Source organism: Cryptomeria japonica, chromosome 10 (genome assembly GCF_030272615.1).
Source record: "Cryptomeria japonica chromosome 10, Sugi_1.0, whole genome shotgun sequence".
NCBI lineage: Eukaryota > Viridiplantae > Streptophyta > Pinopsida > Cupressales > Cupressaceae > Cryptomeria > Cryptomeria japonica.
Genome location: NC_081414.1, coordinates 498,141,234 through 498,157,996, shown reverse-complemented (window position 1 = coordinate 498,157,996; position 16,763 = coordinate 498,141,234).

Sequence of the window (16,763 nt, the reverse complement as noted above, 5' to 3'; positions counted from 1 at the left end):
TTACTATCTCTCTTGCACAAAGATTATCCCCCTTTTGGAGGTGAATCAGGTAGCTTCTATTTTAAAGTTCGTAGTAAAGATTTTTGTTTGAAATTACCCCTTGAAGTCACACAAACACGATTGAGGCCTATAGCCCGACAAGGTACCAAAATAAGTTGTAGTCATGCAAGCATGATTGAGACCGCGAGGCCCTACAAAATGCCCAATATGAGAGATCTCAAAAGGGAAAACTCAAATAATCCCATCCCCCGATACTTTAATCCTGAAAGGCCTATTTATTATAGTGAGTTGGAATACTTGGGCTTAGCTGTACTCACTTGGGTTGTTCTCATAGGGTGATTACTTTTCCCCACTATGACAGGCTCACTAAAAGGTACACAAATCTCAAACTTAGATAAGCTTCGAGGGTCTGGATTTCTGTTTGTCTGTGCAAACAAGAGAATACTTTCCTACCTCTTAGATTTTTCTTAAAACACAAAAGATAGATTTGTTCATTAACCAAATAGAAATTTAAGTGCCTAAAAATGGATTTAAGGAATACATGATATTTGGTCAATTCTCCTTAGGCAACCTGCAAAACCAACACATCAATAGTCATGTTGTTTTTTATTCTTTGACATGGGTGAGTTTGATTTGATAAATTATTTGACAAGTGTTCTGTAGAATATTAGTTAGGCTGTGAAAATATCAGGCAGACAGAAGACAATTCAGGGTTAGCGTTAGAGAAATTCAAAGCCAAGTCAAGAAAAACCTAAAAAGATACTATTTATAGAATGAGAAACTAAAAAATTCGTACAACAATCCCCTTAGTGTCGAATGAGTATTCTCACTAGACTGAACAAGTAAACCCCAAAAGCAGATGACAAGGTAGGAGCTTGTACGATTATTCCCACAGAGCCAAATGAGTATTCCTAGAACTTGTCCTATAATGAATATAGATGCGTACGACCATTTACAAGGGCTATACAGACAGAAAACCTTAAAAAAAAAGATCTTGCAAGGACACAAATGAAATTCTCAAGCCCCACGTTGGGTGCTAAAAATGTGTGTGTGAAGAGTGGATTTGTATCTGTATCTGTATCTATATCTGAATACACAACACTTGAATTAAGTCATTAGATGCATGGTTAGTAAATCAATAATCAATAATGAACAATAAACCATTACAAAGCGACCTATTGCCTTCTAGTAGATGTGAGTTTACTTTTGCTCTCTAATTTTCATATGCAACACCAGTGACTAGACGACACCTAAATGAAGGATTTAATCTATATGAGTATGAAATTGAGCTGAATGGATGCAAGATTAAGCTAGATATGCATGATTAATCTAACACGATTTAAGCAATATTAAGCTAGCTGATTTAACAAATATGCAATAACTAATATGTAATATCTCAATGCACAAATATCAATAAGCCTAGAGCAAAAACAACATAATAACAATAATCTCCAGGTTCCTTTTTATGAGAGATGAAGGCCTGAATTTATAGAAAATCCAGAGAGAGACCAATGGTCAAGATCGATCAACGATGAGCGGTAGAGATTCTCCAAGAGGAAGCACAATCCAGGTGAATTGATGTGAGTGGCTGCTTTTCTCATCTTTAAAGAAAATTGAACTAATTTTAAGATAAAATTAAAAAAAAATTGATTTATTTCATATTTCATATTTTGATATTTAATTTTGATTTTTAATTGATTTAATTGATTTTTTGAGATATTTCAATTTAATTCCATTTTGATTTCTTTTTCTCAATTTTAAATTCTTTTTCAATTTAATTCCTTTTTCCCAATTAATTCTTTTTTGATGTTTTTAATGGCAAATTGATTTATTAATTAAATATACTAGGATTTTTTTATTTTTTTTAAGTTAAGTACTATCTATAATGGGGATAGCTCCCTATATTTCTCAAATAAAAATTACAATAATGTTCATTACAAAAAATTGCCTATCACCCTAGCAATCACAGCTTACCCACCACCTGCATACATCCCCGATTGGAGCATCAAACAACCTACTTCTAAATCAAAATCAAATTACCCAATGACATTACTATTCTAGGACTTCATAATTTGGAGAATGACCATCGCATATTCTACCAGATCGTTTGATTTCTTTGTGGATGCCTCTGACATCCACCATTCCTCAGACTCAGCAAAGCTTCTAAATACTGCTAGGTCCTCATTGATAATCCCCTGCTTTAAGTGTTGCCATACTTCCTCTGTAAACTCTATAGCCCTCTCCTTTTCTTCTTCTTTATCCTTGACGCTCCCTTCCTCCTCCTCACTTCTATCTTCCTCCTCGGACTCATCCTCTATGATTGAGAAATAGTTCTCGGGGCTGAAATAAACCTTGAGCACGTTGTTCTTGCATCCTTCCTCCAGGTCAAAAATGGCTTCCGTGACCATATCTCCATTTTCTTTTTTGACAAAGCCCTCCAATAGTTCCACACATTTATCCCTTGACTCTAAAATATCCACCATGGGCGCGAGCACCGCCTCATAAATTGCTCCATCGCACCAATGGCGATCCAGGCTGAGAGAACATTCTACCATTCCCCTGATGGCATCATATCCAAACTCCGTAGTATCAAACAGATCTCTAACCTGAAATTCCAGTGGAACCTCGCAATTAGCATAGTTTAAACCCAAGAAGTGCATAATTTTTGTTTCTTCCTTTGCTACTATATCTTGCCTTCACAGACCGCCTATCTAATATAGACAATCCGGATTTCTTGAGGCTTCCTAAATTGCCTCTATCTCTTCGCTTAACCAAACCCGAGGTAGTCATGTCACTTAAGCAGAGTGCCGCCACTATTAGCGTACTCCATCTAGACCTAGTTTATTCTCCTCTTTTCTGAGATAGAAAAGACTAACCTGTCCAAAAAGTACTCATCCATCTCATCTGTGAGTCTTTTTGACCTCAAAGCTGCATAGAACATGGGTCACCCAATGCCCTCACAGGGTTCATCAAATTTCTCTTTTAGTAACAATGCTTCAATATCTCTTGACAAACTATCCATGACAATTTTTCTTTTTTCTGCTATAACACCCATGTTTGCTAAAATATCTACCACCTTATTTCCTTCTTTGTACGAGTGGATGAGTTCAAATTATCCAATTGTTTCCAGCAGAGTATTAATTCGTGCTAGCCACTTGTTTAATTTCCAGTTTTGAAATTTTCTTCTGGTTACCCCATTAATTATGATTTGGGAATCACCTTCTATGGTAACTTTAGTTAGACCTTTCTCTACACACATCTCCAGTCCTGCTTCCAAAGCCCTTATATCAGCTTCATTATTAGTGGTGTCCTCAATATTCTCGTATACTGCTTGTATGAAGGATCCATTTTCATCTCTATTCACCGCTCCGTACCCTGCTTTTCTAGGATTACCTGTACTGGCTCCATCAAAATTTAGCTTGGTCCAGTCCTTCTTTGGGGCTGTCCACCTAACCTTCTTTCTGTTTTTGGTTTTATCCATGATCCTTATTTCATTCATTTTCTTGAAGGTCCACCTTTCCTCCATCTTCTTATCCCATGCATTATAAAACCTGATTGTTTTCTTCCTGATGTTCCCACTCACTACTTCCTCAATCGCAGCTTTGATAGATTTATAAGTCTCTTCTCTTGAGTGATATTCTTCTCTAAAAATTCTCCTGTTTCTTTCCTTCCATAAATTCCATACGATCATTGAAGGCCCTCCTAACCATAAATCACCCCACTTAGAATTGTGTAATAGAGGCCAAGCCGACATAAAATCTAAAAGTTTTTCATTTCTCACATTAAGATATTCTATCATATGAAAGAACCATTCCCAACAGCTGCTCGCAAAAGGGCAAGCAAAAAGCAAATGATTGGAAGTTTCTTCATCCTTTTTGCACATTATGCATCTACTAGGTCCTGCTATGCCAATGGATTTTAATCTGTATCCTGTCAGAGCTTTATCTTGTAGAGCTATCCAAGAAAACGCTCCTGCCTTTGGAAGGATTCTGCTATGCCAGCATAATTTGTATGACCACTCTGGATTACTGATTCTCTTCCTCTGGATTTCATAGCCCCATTTGACTTTATATTCTCCTGATTTAACCGCACACCAAAATACTTTATCTTCTTTATCTGACACAAATATATGCCTCTGGGATAAAAGTTGATCTAATTTTGTACATAGGTCCCTATTTCCTATGCTACATTTCATCCATTCCACTCTCTCCCCTATCAAACCTCCAGGAGTAAAATAATGCATGACTCTACTACCCATGCTGGCTTCCACCGAGTTGATCCAATCCTGATCTTCAAAAAATTCATTTAAAGGTTTTTCTCCACCCCAAGAGTCTGTCCAGAATTTGGCCTTCCTACCATTACCAATATTCCAAGAGAGGTGATCTATGAGTAAACTTCTGTTGTCCCAAATGAAATTCTAGACAGGAGAACCTTTCTCTGAATTTGCCATTGTAAAAATTCTTTCTTCCTCCAAAGAGTCCAAATATTTATGCCTAATCACTCTACACCATAATCTATTTGGGTTTTTAAAAACATTCCAGGCTAATTTGACACCCAAAGCTTTGTTTTGCAATTCCATTTTTCTGAGGCCTACTCCACCTTCTTCCTTGATGAGGCATGCAGTGTCCCAATTAATCAACAGTAATCTCTTATCCTCTTTAGAGCCTTCCCATAGAAATTTCTTAAGCAAACCGTCCACGCTACTCGATGCTTTCCTAGACATTTTGAAGCAAGACATACTATATATTGGTATTGCTGACAATATAGACTTGATCATCTATATTCTTCCAACCTATGAGAGCCACTTGTTTTTCCATTAACCCACCTTCCCTTTGCATTTATCGACTACCTCTTCCCAGAGCTGATTTTGGTTCGCTCCTGTTCCTATTGAAATTCCTAGATAGTTCAATGGAAACTCTCCTTTTGGAAAACCCAGGATCTACAAAATTGAGATCTGATTTTGTCTGTTGGTGTTTAAAAAGAAAATTTGAGATTTTTCTTTATTCATGTGCTCGCCCAATTCCCTTGTGTATTCCTCCAGAGTTTCCTTTATTACCTGCTTCTCTAATCGATGCAACATCAAACAATACTATGTCATCCGCGAATTGAGAATGTGTCACATTTGCCATCTTCGGATGGATAACAACTCATTTCCAAGCACCCTCCCTGAGCTTATTCTTTATGTTGTTCCCTAGGACCTCAACCATCAAAACGAAGAGGGAAGGTGACAAGGGATCTCCCTATCTCAACCCGTTAGTTGCAGCAAAGAAACCACAGACAACTTTATTAACTAAAATAGAGAAGCAAATAGAAGTTATGTAGAATTCAATGCACTCAATCCACTTACTGTCAAAACCAAACCGTCTAAGGACAAGTTCCAGAAAAAACTAGAGCACTCTATCATATGCTTTGGAGACATCCAGCTTGATCACCATCCCTTTGATCCTATCCTTGGCCATCGAATGGATAGCCTCTAAGGTAAGGATGATGCTATTCGTGAGCTCCCTACCAGGGGTAAATCCATTCTGGTTTTTTGAAATGAGTTTGTGCAGAATCTTTTTTAATCTCTCTGACATGGCTTTAGATATAATTTTATATAGGGCATTGCAAAGAGATATGGGGCGATAATTTGACATAGTTGTACATGCTGGTTTTTTTGGAATCAAAACTATCATCGTATAATTGATGGCTTTAACAAGCCTTCTGCTCTTTTTGAAGTCTTCAACTACCTCAACAATGTCATCTCCCATGAAATCCCGGCATCTCTGAAAGAATTTTGCTGTGAAACCATCGAGTCCAGGTGCTTTATGAGGATGCAATGAAAATGTGACCTTTTTCACCTCTTTAGATGAATAAGGTGCCATAAGCATCTCATTATCTTCGTGAGAAAGCATGTTCTTAATGGTTCTATCAACCAACAGAACACTTTCCTTCTTGATAGAGTCCCAGGAGCCTAAAATTCTAGTAAAGAAATCAACCGCCGCTTTCTCTATTTCTACCCTTGAGGAACAAATCTTGCCATTTTCGTCTTGAATGCTTGTAATTCTATTGTGGGATATCCTAGCCTTCACCGATGCATGAAAGAATTTTTTATTGGAATCACCTTCCGTGATCCAGAGTTCTCTTGACTTATCCCTCCAATATAGTTCTTCTCTCCGCAGAACTTCCATGTATTCCGCCTTCAGATTCTTCTCTAGCTCAAATTCCTCATGTGTCATACCTGCTATCATGATTTTCTCATTTAATTTACCCATCTCCTCTTCTAATCTAAACTTTTCTGTGAAAATATTTTTGAAGTGTTGTTTGTTCCATGATTTGATCTTCTTCTTGAGAAAACCTAATCTCTTGACGAAGTAGAAACTTGGAGATCCTCCAAACATTTTGCTTCCTTCCCACCATGTTTTCAAATTATTTAAAAAATTTGGGTCTCTCCACCACATACTTTGAAACTTGAAATAACTCTTCAAGGGAGGATTACTCCCATCAATGACTAATCTTATGGGGAAATGATCAGATCCTGACTGAGGTATGATGGATGAAGACATGTTAAACTGCCCTTCGATCCAAAATTTTCCTACAAAAAATCTATCCAATCTTTCGGAAATATTAGAAAAATTGTGCCTTCTGTTGGTCTAGGTGAATTTGCCATTTTTTGGGACAATATCCATGACCTGCATATCTTCTATAAAGATTCTAAAGTCTTCCATGACTTGAGTGCTCTTTCTGAGGCCTCCTACTTTATCATCTAATTCCAGGAAAGCGTTGAAGTCCCCTGCCATAATAATCCTCTCCAAGCCTACATTTTCCATCAGGTTTTTGATCTCAATCCATAACTCTTTCTTGTCCTCAGTCTTGATGGGCCCATAAACATTTAATAGCGGAAACTCAAAGTGATCTTCCAATCTTACTACCCGACATACCATCAAATAGTGATGAGAAAAAATGATGGATATCTGGTAGGATTCAGACTTCCAGAGTACTCCTAAACCTCCTGCAGATCCTCTAGAAGATTGGGATAATCTGTTCCAATTGTAACAAGATTTAATAAAATCATTCATCTTTTTATCTACAAGCTTGGTTTCCTGCAGCAAAACTATATTACATTCTAAATTTTTTAATGCTCTTTTAACCAAGCGCTTCTTGTCAGGGGCCAAAAGACCCTTGACATTCCAAGAAAGGATCTTCATCTTTCTCCAAGGGAGAGATCCCCTCCCTTGGATTTCTTCATGAAGTCAAAAACACTGACGATCCCTTTCTCAAGGGCCCTTTCCTCTCTGACTTGTTTATGGCTTCTTCTACCCCTACTGCCTTTTGCTCTACCCAACATAATGTTTGCAGATTGACTTATGCATCTAGGATCAAGATCTTCCAATCCATCTTCTATATCCGCTTCTTCTGGGTTTAAATCATCTTCACATTCTGAGTTAGATGTTAGGGGTATCTGGTTATCCTCTTTAATAACCGGATTAAGGTCTGCAGGATCCGATTTCAGAAACCCTGCGTTCTCATTAGGAATTATTTTAATAGGTTCTTTTTCTATTGGGGCCACCTTCTCTTCCAATACCAGATCCTTCTGAGAATTACCCGAAATCATTAAAGGAAGTTTAACAGTTTTTTCAACCCATCGATGTTTGTAATTCTGGTAGGGAAAATTATTTCTTCTAGCCTTTCTAACATACATTCTACACTCTGCCTCATGATGCATTATGCTACCACATCTTGAACATGGGGTGATATCTTTCTCAATTTCAACCTATTGCAGCCAAACTCCCACTGAAGAGACTAGAGAAATTTGGGGAGGGATCTCCTTGACCGCCGCTATCTTCAAATGGGCATAAACGTAACTATCCTTTTCAATTATCTCCTCATCAATTTCCGACAAAGTTCCCAGCGTCCAGCCTATCTTTTCCAAACAATTCTCACCCCAATACTCCATTGGCAGATTATACATCCTAATCCACACCAGTCTATCATATATTGCCAACGGAACTGGATCAAAGTTTGAGACCCAAGGCTACAAATACATAGGATGCTCCTCTATAAACCAGTTATTCTTACACAAAATCTTATTTCTCTCCCTCCCATCTTCAAATACCACTATGAAGAAATTTCTAGGGATGAATTTAACAATCAGTCACAGGCCCCAATTCTTGGATATCCATTCTCTAATAGTGGCCCTGGTCTTCCTTGGCCCAATCACTCTGCCGATCAACGCATGCTCCAACCATATCCCTCTCTCTTCCTCTGCTTCACTGGTGAGATCAACTTCAAAGACTTCCTCTTGGCATCTCTCCCGATTTGCCTCCTAAAATTTCCTACTCCTCCTATTGCTCTCTCCTCCATTGGTATGTAACTGATTTTGCAGACTCCTTCCCTCCTCGCCATGTTAATATTGTTTTTAACATGGAGGGGTTCTTGCTTGTGAAGGTCTACCCCTTTGCATTTATAAATATTTTGACTTGTAGGATCATGAGAGGGCTTTGCAGGCATGACGGATCCTTGAGGTGAACATGGAGGATTATGATAAGGAGATGAAGAGATGTTTTGATCTTGACATGGAAGGTGATCATCTTGGAAGAAATGGAAAGGTATAAAGGAATCATCATTGGATTCTATGGAGATAGGATCTTTTTCAACCATTGGATGTGATGGCCCTTGAGATAGCTCTTGAGGGTCAACATGAGAAGTTTCATCATTAGGTTCATTATTTGAGGGATATGATATGGATTGTTGTTGAGAAGCCTTAGGAGATGGAGGCATCATGGAAGAGATGGAGTCTATATGTGGGCCATTGCTAGACACAGATTCATAATTTTGATCATGCTTGGTAATGATATCTAGCTTATTCTCAAGTGAATTATTAGGATTTTCAATATCAATTACACCATCATCAAGGAGGTCTTGAATTTTATGTCTTAATTACATGCACATTGGAGTCTTATGTTTGTTATTCCTATGATATGCACAATAATTACTCAAAATCTCACATCCCCATGTGGTCTTGTTAGGCAATATGATAAGATAGTGTGCAAGAAGCTCTTCCAAAGTTGAGTCAATAGATTGCCCCAAAGGTGTAAACTGTCTATCTAGGGGATATTTTTTTTTTTGTCTTGGTGAAGATGTGTTGTGATCTTGTTTGAGATTTGGCTTTTGATTTTCAATTGCTTTCTATTCCACCTAATATAATTGTTTTAGCATTTCTTGAAGTCTGGTGTTCTTGATATCATAAAATTTTATTTCAAGAGGAGTCATTGAATCTTTTTGTTTGGCTTGAATGTCATATATTTCTCTCTTGAGATCTTGAATTTGTTGGGCCAAGATAGCCATAGGATTCATACTTTTGTCAATTTTTTTAGGAGAGCTCCTGGTTTGAACAGGCATTTACAACCGACAAGACCGAGAGTCGAATGTGATGCAGATGTCAAGATTAAATCAAAGCTAGTCACGCGTTTTAAGGTAGTGATTGAGAAAGGTGACTAAGACTTAGTCTAGTTTCAGGAATGATCTATCTTGTATAAGACATGATCTAAGCAACCTAGGTTGATTTTGATAATCGATTGATAAGCGATTTGATAAGTTTGATAATCGATTGATTTGAACTAGCTGGGAGATAATCGACAAAGTCGTGCAACACAATGATAGAGGTACACTATCGAGGTTGTTTATGCTCATGATTATGATGACTAGATTTATGCTCACTGTGGACTGATTAGGCAAGCATGATAGTTCTAGAGAAGTACGCAAACAGACAAGTTTTGGACTAACAAAATCAAGGATTGGTACGACAGAGGATACTGACTCAAATGACAATTTAATAGATTCTAGACAACACAGGTAGTTTCTCGGAGGAGTTGTTGCCTATACTCGAATGACAATTTAATGTTAAACAGACGCCAGATTATCACAGACCAGAATAACTCTTACGACAAAGTTTACAAGCTTGGACGACAATCCTCAGAGACCAAAATGACAGTTTAAATAAGCAAGAATGACAAACTAGAAGACCTGAACGATAATGTATTCAACTCGTATGATGAATTAGGAAGCTTGTACAATAAACTAGGAAGCTCATACGACTATTGTGCTCAGAGACAAATTTTTGACAAGGAGATTGAGTTTTTCGACCACTTAATTTTGATTTTTTTTTGGTGTTTTTGAGTTTTTCCAGTTTTTTAGATTTTTTACTTTTTCAGTTTTAGCTTTGGACAAAAAAAAACACAACAAACACGTGGGATCCAAAGTGGTATCAAACACATATCGTTAATTCTAAGAAAATTAGCTAAGAGAGAAAACCTTTGCTTGCAGACTCAGGTACACACCCAATAGCTAATCAGAATACGGTCGCTGAGTCTCACACAATAGATTCTCAACGTTGTATTAGCCGACTCCAAATGCTAATGGGGGCACAAAATGGCAAGTATCATGGGAGAGTTACTATCTCTCTTGCACAAAGATTATCCCCCTTTCAGAGGTGAATCAGGTAGCTTTTATTTTAAAGTTCGTAGTAAAGATTTCCATTCGAAATTACCCCTTGAAGTCATACAAAGGCGATTGAGGCCTATAGCCCAACAAGGTACCAAAATAAGTTGTAGTCACGCAATCATGATTGAGACCGTGAGGCCCTACAAAATGCCCAATATGAGAGATCTCAAAAGGGAAAACTCAAATAATCTCGTCCCCCAATACTTTAATCCTGAAAGGCCTATTTATTATAGTGAGTTGGAATACTTGGGTTTAGCTGTACTCACTTGGGTTGTTCTCATAGGGTGATTACTTTTTCCCACTGTGACAGGCTCGCTAAAAGGTAGACAAATCTCAAACTTAGATAAGCTTCGAGGGTCTAGATTTCTGATTGTCTGTGCAAACAAGAGGATACTTTCCTACCTCTTAGATTTTTCTTAAAACACAAAAGATAGATTTGTTCATTAACCAAATAGAAATTTAAGTGCCTAAAAATGGATTTAAAGAATACATGATATTTGGTCAATTCTCCTTAGGCAACCTGCAAAACTAGCACATCAATAGTCATGTTGTTTTTTATTCTTTGACATGGGTGTGTTTGATTTGATAAATTATCTGACAAGTGTTCTGCAGAATATTAGTTAGGCTGTGAAAATATCAGGCAGACAGAAGACAATTCAGGGTTAGCGTTAGAGAAATTCAAAGCCAAGTCAAGAAAAACCTAAAAGGCCACTATTTATAGAACGAGAAACTCAAAAATTTGTACGACAATTCCCTTAGTGTCGAATGAGTATTCTCACCAGACTGAATAAGTAAACCCCAAAAGCAGATGACAAGGTAGGAGCTTGTATGATGATTCCCATAGAGCCGAACGAGTATTCCTAGAACTTGTCCTGTAATGAATATAAATGCATACAACCATTTACAGAGGCTATATAGACAGAAAACCTGAAAAAAAAAAGATCTTGCAAGGACACAAATGAAATTCTCAAGCCCCACAGTGGGCGCCAAAAATGTGTGTGTGAAGAGTGGATTTGCATCTATATCTGTATCTATATCTGAATACACAACACTTGAATTAAGTCATTAGATGCATGGTTAGTAAATCAATAATCAATAATGAACAATAAACCATTACAAAGCGACCTATTTCCTTCTAGTAGATGTGAGTTTACTTTTGCTCTCTGATTTTCATATGCAACACCAATGACTAGATGACACCTAAATGAAGGATTTAATCTATATGAGTATGAAATTGAGTTAAATGGATGCAAGATTAAGCTAGATATGCATGATTAATCTAACACGATTTAAGCAATATTAAGCTAGCTGATTTAACAAATATGCAATAACTAATATGAAATATCTCAATGCACAAATATCAATAAGCCTAGAGCAAAAACAACTTAATAACAATAATCTACAGGTTCCTTTTTATGAGAGATGAAGGCCTGAATTTATAGAAAATCCAGAGAGAGACCAACAGTCAAGATCGATCAACGATGAGCGGTAGAGATTCTCCAAGAGGAAGCACAATCCAGGTGAATTGATGTGATTGGCTGCTTTTCTCAGCTTTAAAGAAAATTGAACTAATTTTAAGATAAAATTAAAAAAAACTGATTTATTTCATATTTCATATTTTGATATTCAATTTTGATTTTTAATTGATTTAATTAATTTTTTGAGATATTTCAATTTAATTCCATTTTGATTTCTTTTCTCAATTTTAAATTCTTTTTCAATTTAATTCCTTTTACCCAATTAATTCTTTTTTGATGTTTTTAATGGCAATTTTATTTATTAATTAAATATACTAGGATATTTAATTGAATAAATAGGATAATTTGTTAAAATGATTTACTTGGAATGATTAATTAATTAGATGATTATTTAATTAATATTGAGCGATTTATTTTCCATGTGACATTGATGACTGAGAATTAATTAATTAGGCGCTCATGATTGATTTAATTTGCCTTTGGTTAGGACCTTGGAGATGAAATCGAGATTAGGGGCCTATGGTTTAGATGACCATTTTTAGGGTATTACAATACAAAGACATATGAAATCTCATAAAACATGATAACACTGTCATACAAGGATCAAGATACATAGTACATAGCCATGAGAATATACATAGGATCATCGATTACATCATAGGGTATCCATAAGGATATAATTCTCCATGAGTACAAACAATGGAGTAATTACATGAATCTGGTCCATAATGAAAGTCTTCAATCTTCCCACAAGCCATCATGAACATGCCACAGGATGAACCAAAACCCAATGGGTGTGAAAAGCACTCCACCCAACCTTGTGGTACCATCAAGTCCACCCCTCGTGCTAGGAGGTATTAGCTAGACCTAAGAGATAGAAGCAACACACAAGAGTACAACATGATTCTCAAGAGCACCAACAAGGCTATACTCATAAGAAAATCAACAAGACTGTACACACATGAGGCTCATAAGAGTAATGTCACAGAAGACACAAAAATAAAACAACCAACTTCTAGAGGTCCAAGAAATCCATAGAAGGATAAAATACATAAGTTACCACTGGGTATGAAATAGGGAAGAGTGTCATCACTAGGTTGTCATGAGTTACCCTAGTAGGTCTTCACTAGGTCTTGACCCCCATCTTGGGTTACCCTGGTGACCTCTCCTGACCCTTGACCCCCATACAAACACTAGTGGACCACACCAACCTTTTGAAGGGACAAGATTGGTGGACGCCATTCTAGGCATTCTCTACTTGCCCCAAACCTAAACAACCATTTAAGGGTAAAAGAGGCAGAATTTTAATCTTTATTAATGTGAACTAACTACCCACCCAAGTTCATTTTTAAAATTATCACTTGATTACAAAACTCTCATTTACCTTGGTGACAACTTTGGGTCTCGACCCCCTATGAAAGCCACTCCCCCTTGACTTGCACCTAGGAATCCAAAATACAACACAAGGTCTAAGACAACCAAAACACCAAGAGTCTAGACCCCTTTTACCATAGCAAGGTTGAATAACTTTCTAGAACAAGATTACACACAAGGAGGTTCAATGCAACAAGAAATGAATGACTAACATAGGAGTCATGTAGGACACCAAACACATCACATTGAGTGATGATGAGAAACCATATATAAAGAAGGAACCTATGTTTGACCTAGCCTCTGGAAACAATTATATTTATACCACAAATCCAAGAAACCCACTTGGCAGGCAAAAACCAATAGTACATACAAGTCTCATAAAGCCAAACATAAAAGTATTTAGTCTTAAAATATTCTACTAGAGAGACCATTTTAACTTCTATACAACAATTAATTCAAAATTAATTTCCAATAACCCAAATTTAAATCATTATAACTTAATTTACTCCTATAAGTCTGCATGGTAACACTAACATTTCATTTTCTAACATTTTTAAAAATGTATTTTATTCCTACAATTTTTGCTATCATTATATTTGATCAAAAGTTTTATATATATATATAATCGATCCATGACAAACTAAATGAATTGATCAAAAGTTTTATATATATATATATATATATAATCGATCCACATAAATAAATTACTATCTACAATTTTTTTATAAACCAACATTCTATTTTTTTTAATATTTAATTGAAGGTAGAAATTAAGGTTGAGAAAGTGTCGTAAAGGAGGCGGAAGAGTGTTGCCCCCGTGGACCCCCATGGTGGTGGTGGAGATCCCACCAGCGTGGGTAGCCCACGGTAGGTGGGGATTCCCACCATCATGGGTGGCCACGGTGGGTGGTGTATATATATACAAACAAGATTCATAGAAAATTTAATCAAGAAAAAATAATATAAGCCCCTCTAAATCCATAAATCCAAATGCATAGATTTACCAAAATATAAACTAACCCCAAATTTTTCCAAATTCTTTTAAACAAAGATCAAACAGGATTTACAAAACAAGGTCACGGGCTGAATCTTTTTAGAAATAAGATTTAAACATGGAATTAATATTCGGAAATCTAAACCCCAAATTATTTCAAGTTTTCACAATATACATTTAATTTAACCCAGATCGTAGATAAATTTTATTAACATAAAAAACCTCATTATCAGACAATCCATTTTATTTTCTCTTTTCAGATAAGCAACTGACTAAATTTTTTTTTATCAAACTAAAAGAAATTCTACATTTAAGAAATAAATATGGAACCCTACCTCTAAAATGCTATCTGGAAATCATGAACAGAAGCAGAAGCCAAAAATCCTCAAGAAGATCTACAGCTGCTGATCACAATGAGCCAGACACACAAAACCAGAAGCTTCAACAAAATCCTTCAAACCCTTACACTAATCCTTTAGAAAGAATCCATAATAGATCTCCATTGATTTTCCCAATTTTTCTTTTCAACCATTTTCCCAAAATCATTTCAAAGCCATAACCTGAAAATTTCTCTTGCACCCCCCTTAAAAAACCCCTTCTTCTCGGTAAGAGCCTCCCTATAATCCTCCCCAAAAAGTTGAATTAATTTATTTCCAATGTAACTTCCCAATCATTTTTTTCATGCGATATTCTCCACATTAAATTTATTAATTAATGGATTTATTTTCTTTTGTAACTCCCACACATGCCAATTTTTAATTAATTATTAATCGCCCCTTTAAAATTAATTTACCTTGAGCACAATAAAATACCAAATTAAATATCCTATTTCCCAATTTAATTAGTCATTTATAACAAGGATTAAATAAATTTAATCATTTTGCCAATAACATTACTTTAATTTAATCTTGCACAAATTCAATTTTGTTAATTAATTAATCAATAATAATCAATACCATTTATATATAATATTAATCTCTTCCATGAATATACTAAATAATTGTTGAACTATACACAGGAGAAATGAATTGCGACAAACCAAAACACGAAAGACCAACAGAGCTAACGACTGACATGACCGGACAACCGAGAAACAATGATACCTGACAGGGGACTCATTCTCATAGGAATGATGGTACAACAAGGGTTTGAATGATAATTCCGTTCTTCCACTTTACCATTAGGTCATAGAGTATGCTCAAACCTGAAAGTTTAGGTGGAGTTGATGCTCGGTACCTGTAGTTACATCACCGAGAAAACACACATACATTTCTCCAACATATCCAGGCACACCGGTGGAGGAGAGTCGCGACATTCCATGTCCCTCCGAAGTGGGTGATGGAAGATCATCCCCTCACACCCCATATAGATGCATACCCATACAAGAAGACGATCACAAGATATATCTCATACATAAAGTAGATATGTTAGTCCAAGGTTAGTACATAAGCATATAATCTAACATCCAAAAATCCACAAAGATATAATGCACAACCAACATCTATTAAATCTGAAACATCATATCATAGAATCATTATTAACGAGTATCATCCAATCACATGAACACCAAAAAAAGTCAACCAGAGTCAAAATAGGTTAAGTAGAGTCTGATCGAGGTAGGGGCATTGCATCCTCCCCCTAAGGTTCGACTTACTCCTGGAAGTCACAAGGATAAGATAGGAACAACAAGAACACGCTAGTAATAACACTTATATTAAATTTTATCAATACCATCATTACACTAATATTCTTGCAGAACACAAATTCTCTACTGAATTCCTTATCCCAAAAGTAAACATATCATAATGCACATACATCATACCTTGCACTTTTCAAAAATTCAATCACTTCCTTAACATCTATAAGCACCATTAAAATGATAGATATACATCTAATTCAACATCTAGACATACACTTCTTTCTACACACCAGGGTAAACATAACATACTTTCAGATTAAGTTCTTCAATTTCAATCATAACTAATGTATCATTTATCATCTAAGGTCCTTGACACATACACATGAAAGAAGAAGACAGTTCACGGTTCTTATGACATATCACATCAGCACCAACTCCAATCATAAAGCACAAAGTAAACTCATCCAAAGAGAGAAAGTGAATATCCCTGCAAATAAAATCCACCTACTACTAACTTAACTCAAATAGAATCCAGGTAGACATTCACAAACACTCGACATACAAAAAAAAATAAAAATTTGCAGATCAACTAATTTATCTCATGCTTATAACATGATCTACTTAATCCAATTCACACTTCTTCCTAATATACCTAATAATCCAAATGGTTACAAAGAGTTTTAATCATAGAGATTATACTTTTATTTCCTTAAATTAGTGACAATACTATTTGATTACCCAACATGCCTAGATCCAATCTCCACGATGTTCTCCCTTAACACACTATCAAAGGTTC